At 42.6% G+C, this 6,411-nt stretch overlaps 1 protein-coding gene across 1 annotated transcript in view; it reads right to left on the bottom strand.

Moving 5' to 3' along the window:
* MYO7B (myosin VIIB) overlaps positions 1 to 4,338 on the bottom strand; it is an 82,811-nt gene extending 78,473 nt beyond the window's left edge. Inside the window, exon 1 of the mRNA XM_018563501.1 lies at positions 4,284 to 4,338. The gene's annotated coding sequence lies outside the window, so the exon portion shown is untranslated. The remainder of the gene's footprint in view (positions 1 to 4,283) is intronic.
* Between the last annotated feature and the right edge of the window lie 2,073 nt (positions 4,339 to 6,411).

The following is a 6,411-nucleotide window of genomic DNA, read 5'->3' as shown; positions in this document are numbered from 1 at the left end:
CTTCCCAGCCATTCACAATCAAGCCGGCCAAACAACATGGAGTCGGCTTCCCTGGCAGTCAGGAAGCCGGGTAGCATCTCATTACCCGCTGCCCAGCTTCCTGATTGCCCGGGAAGCCTGCTCCATGCAAACGGAAGCACCAATACTCAGTGAGTACTGAAAGCAAAATATTGGTACTCATACTCGATACCCAGAAACTGGTATTGGTGCTTCCCTAGTTTTAAACTTTTAAAACTTTTTTTTTTTTGTATTGGGACAAGTAGATTGTCATGAAGGACAAGTAGATTTGACCCCTGCTTTAGCCCTTGGACAAGTAGTTTTTTCTAAAATTTCCACACCCCTGAGTGTAGTAGGCTTGCTTTGAGCGCTATAAAATGTTATGTACCAAGCTGTCCCACGTAAACACATGGAATAAATACTAAACATCAGCCATATAAAAGGAGGATCTTACTATTTGCTTTTCCCTGACTACTATAACCTAGGTTCAACATTTTTCTCAAATATACATTTTTACCTTGCTGCAATGTTAATGCTTAGAGGAGATATGGCACATTCCTACCTCTATTTCCCTATTGCTGTTTGCATGGATTGCACTGCTAATCAGTGAGACAATGAAAACATAAAGATAAGACTATTTATGAAACAGAAAAGATCATTTTCAAACTTCAATACATTTAAAGCTCACTGCTGCAAGATGAAAATGAGCAGAGCTTTCAACAAATACAATAAAGATCTGCAAACTACACATTCTCTTATTATAGAACACCTAGAACTGATGCAGAATTAGCTAGTTAAAGAACATCTCCAGTTAAAAATGTTATTAACTCCTGTAATTGGTCTACCCCCACACTGCAAGGGTTACATGCTCATTTTTGCCCAGGGTCAAAAATAACAAAGTTATACTCACCTGGTCCTCCGAGCCAGCCAGCTGTGACACCGCTCCCTCCTGCCTCCTCCTTCACTGCAGCGATGGAATGTCCCTTGACATCCTCATGTCCTATACACTGTAAAGAATGTGATGACTCAGGGACCTTAGACCACCGCAGCAAAGGGGGAGAGACGCTCCATGGAGTGATCTAAGAGCTGGCTGGCTTGGAGGATCGGGTAAGTATACCTTTTTCTGTTTCCCCTAGGCAAAAACGAGCACTTAACCCTTGCAGTGTGGGGGTAGTTCTATTGCAAGGGTTAATAACGTTTTTAACAGGAGTTCTACTTTAAGGCAGGCTATACCCTGTTAGAATTTCATCTTGTCACAGGAATTGCCAATCAGCTGCAGTCACTGTTCATGTATGCTGACAGCTGCAGGCATCCACTGTCAGAATACAAAAACTGCGCAAGAGATTCCTCCATTTTTTTCATTCAGTTCGCTTTGTTCATCCATACCAACCCAACAGCCACTGCATTTGATGCACTCACTGTTCGGTTGAGAATTTTCCACCCAACTCAGACAATTTTTCAGTTGACTTTAGTTGAGTTGGGTGGTGCTGACAGGCCTTCCAAGGTCAAATTTCAGCTGATTCAGCAGGAATTTGCCAAAATTTGTGCTAAGTATTGCTACCTTTACACAGCCCCAGATTATGCCCAGTCATCTCAGGTACTGTAATGCTCACAGTGTGCTTTTCAGCAACCAATGCGCTGTTCACTTAGCAAAATGCATTTTCATATTGCCAGGCAATTTTCCCTTAGATTAGTGAATGAGGTAAAACTCTGCTGAATTCCACCATCCAAAATTTTCCTTGCAGATGATTGGGCTTTAAATTTGCAATGGAAAATTCCCTTGCAAATTTAAAATACACTTTGCAAAGTGAATATGTTCTACTGTCTGTAATGTTATATGCCAACCTAAAAATATTATTATACAACATGCACTAAATTAATATACACTATATGGTCACACATTTGTGGACATTTGACTATCACATGTCTTACTTCATGCCCAAAAATATGTTGGCACTCCTCCAAATTATCGAGATCAGGTTTTTCCAGGTAAGGTTATGTTTACCACCACAGCATACAAAGACATTTTAGACAATTGTGTGATTCCAACCTTGTGGTAACAGTTTGGGGAAGAGCCTTTTCTGTTCCAGCATGACAGTGCCCCTGAGCACAAATCCAGGTTCATGAATATATGGTTTGGGGTAACTTAAATGGCCTGAGCCAGAGGCGTAACTAAAAACTTCAGTGCCCGGTGCGAGAAACCACAAAGTGCCCCCCACAAGGGCTGCAGCTAAAGATTAATTTCATAATCGATTAGTTGCCCAATAATTTTTTCAATTGATCGATTGGTTGTCTAAAAAAAATTAATTCTCTCTCTCTCTCCCCAACTAATCGATGATGAGAATCGTTGCCAACTATTCTCATGATTGATTATAATCGATTTCATTGATTAGTTGTTGCAGCCCTACCCCCCATCCCCCCCCCACCTGCCTCGGCTGTTACTAGACCATCTTCTTACTTTCCGGGTCCCCCCCAAGAGGCGGTTTCCCAGGGTTCCGGTCGCACATGCAACCGCTGTAACCCTGGTAGTTCCACCAGTATGCAGAGGACCTCCTTGTGTGTGACAAATTCATCTATAGCAGCCCAACACTGCTTAGCTGGTATAACGTAAATCGGTTGAGCAGTGTTGGGCTGCAAAAAATTAATTTGCCACACAAAAGGAGGCACCTTCCTTCACATTAACAGCACCTCTCAACATTTGCTTACTGCTCTCCTCAGCTGTGACGTCACACCCTCACACAGCCCAGGCTCCTCGCCTCAGCGTGTCACATCCTCCATTGACATCAGCGGCTGTGTTCTCTGGTGGAACAGATAATCTAATATGCTGTAGGAGTCCCTCGACGCCTCGGCGGTTGGGGCCGGGCGAGGGGACCGGGCTGGGGGGCCAGACCCTCTCCTTTCTTTCCGCCTTCCCCCCCAAGTGGCAGAACACCAGGGCCCGGCCGCACATGCGACTGCTGCAACCCTGGTAGTTCCGCCAGTAGCCTGAGCAGAACCCTGTCCTCAACCTTAGTGAGCCCCATCGTAGTACATTGTATGCAGATTGTGAGGCAGATCTTATTTAACATCAGTACCAGTCCCCACAAACAACCTTTTGGCTGAATGGGCACAAAATCTACCAGGCACAGTCCAATATCTCGTGGAAAGCCTGACAGAAGAGTATTGGCTGTTATAACCACAAACAGGGGGCAACTCTTACATGCAACATTTAATGCCCATGGTTTTGGAATTGGATGCCCAAGTTCACATAGGTGTGATAGTCAGGTCCCTAAAACACATTGGGGGGAGTTTATCAAAACTGGAGCAAATAAAATCTGGGGCAGCTCTGCATGGCAACCAATCAGCTTCTATCTTCAGTTTGTTCAGTTAAGCTTTGAAAATTAAGAGAGAAGCTGATTGGTTGCCATGCACAGCTGCTCCATATTTTGTCTGCTCCAGTTCAGGCAAATTCCCTTAATTGTGTATGTTATAAGTCATTTGCCACTGGAGATGCTATCTATTTGTGTACAACGAAGCTTTTTTTTACTGAATAACATTCAGTGCTAGAGAGGAAACTTGGAATGTGAACATCGTAAGAAATGTAACTTGAGGCAAACAACTAAATGGATTGCATTTTTTCAGACAAATAAATACTTTAATAACCAAATGAAAGTTGGTTAATGTTTTTACTGGATGACTGGTAGCCCTATAGCTATTTGTCACTGATCATGTTAGTTTACCAGGAAATTACTTCTTGAAATATCCAAGTTATAAAACCAGAGTGATGATATTGTTTCAAACCATGTCAGAAGGTTAATACATAACAGATATTTTACTGTCATGCTCCTATCATTTAGGTGGCCATATTGACTTCTGTTCTATGAACGTGATTGCCAACTCACCCTAAGCCCTGTTTTAAAGATTTACCTAAAAAAGTTGCTGGTTTTCAGTTCTAATCATTTGCACAATATAATTCCCTTATTAGGTATTAAATTCAAGCATCGTTATCAAGATGTAGTTTTTCATGTTGCTACCTAGTAAACAATATATTTTTAGCAGACAAAGACACTCTAACTATTAACCCGTACACATGTAATTAACTTTTAACATTGCTGCCCATTTTGCAAAGACAGTATACTCAGAATTACATACGGAACAGAATAACACCTTTGGAAATCTTTGTTGTTTGTGTTCACCTAATTTGAAGATGCACAATTACCAAATGTACAAATTCTCTTCAAATGAGATATGTTTATTTATCACTAAGTAGAATCCACTTTTTGATGTTAAAATCAAATTTCCTTTACCTTATGTGTGCTTCTCACCCACGATTTCCAGAAAAGGGAGTTACAGCTTACTGCTTACTGCTCACTGCCTCATCTCTTGGTGGACTTTACCCTTCCTGCTGGGAAGCTAATCCCTGTTACTTGCCTCATTTACATAGCCATAAATTAATGGCTGTTAACCATTTCAGATATGTTGTTTAACATAACTATTCATGTTCCTGAAAAACGAAACAAGGTTGAAAGGTCTGCACCTAGGTCTTCTATTACGCACACGCTAAGCAGTGCAGCAGGTAAAGTAGGTATTATATAAACATATACACACATATGTGCGTATGAATGACTTTTCATTAGTTTTAAAGGTATTTATCTTAAAAATACTTATTGGTAAGTAGACATACATTTACATATTGCAATAGAAGCATACTTTATAATGCTTACATAATTAGGGATGGTTGTCATGATGTTATCACAATAGCCACTTTGTGAGCCTCTGCACATCATTCTCATGTATGGGAATAATTCTGATAAGTTCCCTATTTTGATAGGGTCCCTACTTTCAGAGGAAAAGATTCCAGATTCTCCTTACTCAAGCATTAGGATTCAAAACGTTGGCTTTATGCATTCTCTAGGGCTCAGGAGCATCGTCTACCCTTTGCCCTAGACCCCTAGTTTACTCTTACCCATACTTTCTTTACAGGTTTGCAGTCATCTCAGTCTCTATATTTGAGACACCCCTCTCATATTTTTACAGACACAAATTTCTGACCCTTAACTGCAACTCACAAAATGCATGCCGGGAAATGGTATATCTATAAATAAGATACTTATTAACTTTATAACTTTATACTTATTACTTTATCACATGGAAGAAAAATATAAAAAAGCAGTTGGAAACCGTTCATATTGGCTCCTGTCTGTGATGACAGATTGTCAGGGTGCATCAGTCAACAGCCATAGTCAGGGGCGTATTTACCGTGAGGCAAACAAGGCGTTTGCCTAGGGCGGCACCTTGCTGGGGGGTGGCCGTAGTCAAACGCCTTGTTCTACGGTGTGGAAAGGGGGGGAGAGCGGAAGCCCGTTTTTGTTTGGGCGTGGAGGTCGGCCTGCCTGCTTGTGCTTGTGAAGAGGGTGGGAGAGCGGGAGGCCGACAGCGTAGACAATGGTGAGGTACTGACCCAAAGATTGAAGAGCAGCCGGCAGCCACTGAAACTATCCTACTGCAGCGGGCGAACAGCAGCTTTGTGACCCTGGAAGTGGCGTGGTGATTGGATCGGCGTCACGAGGGACCCTGTTGTTTCTTTCATATTGCTGCATTTGCCAGGTTCCTGTGTTTTTCACATAAATGGCCTTTCTCCAATTAAACCCAAAGCCTGTCTGTAAGGTAACCAGGCCTTCTGTGCATGTGCGTGGTCCCGTTTTTCGTACCATAGGAAAATGGGCACTTCAAGCGATCCTTTAGTTCAGGGGTCTCAAAGTACCGGCCTGCAGGGCAAATTGCGGCTCGCAAACCGGTACTATGTAGCCCGCAGCCAGCTGGCAAGTCAAGTGTGTGGTCTTGGACCGTTACCTGACTTGCATGAGCAGCTACACGATCTGCAACTCTGTCAGTTGCAGACTGCATAGTTGTTGCTGGCTGTGCCGCCACTCAGTTCCTTTCGAAAGGATGGATTAGTAAGGTCTGCACCAGCATAAGGGTCATTTTCCTGCAGCAGGAATCCCTAATGTGGCGTTTACATGCGGCAGCTGTCACCCATTGAAGTTAATGTTCAGGTGAAAGCTGCTGCATGTAAACGACTGCACACCGCATGTAATGGTATATGATATAATTACATGCGGTTAGGAATCAGTCTCCCTGGACGCAATGATTGTGCATCCAGAGATAATGATTGATTCCTAACCACATGTAATCACATACCATTACATGCGGTGTGCAGGCGTTTACATGCAGCGGCTGTCACCTGATCATTACTTGAATGGGTGACAGTTTCCACATGTAAACACCACATTAGGGATTCTTGCTGCAGGAAAATGCAAGTTTCTGACGCAATAATCCCTAATCGCACCTAAACTTACTGGTGTGAATGGGGCCTTATTGTATGTATATTAGTGTTCGTAATTCTGGTTATGGGGGTTGTGCATATTTCCGTTT

This window comes from Nanorana parkeri, unplaced genomic scaffold, assembly GCF_000935625.1.
Source record: "Nanorana parkeri isolate BGI_ZX_2015 unplaced genomic scaffold, ASM93562v1 scaffold667, whole genome shotgun sequence".
NCBI lineage: Eukaryota > Metazoa > Chordata > Amphibia > Anura > Dicroglossidae > Nanorana > Nanorana parkeri.
This window is presented reverse-complemented; position numbering and strand designations above follow the sequence as displayed.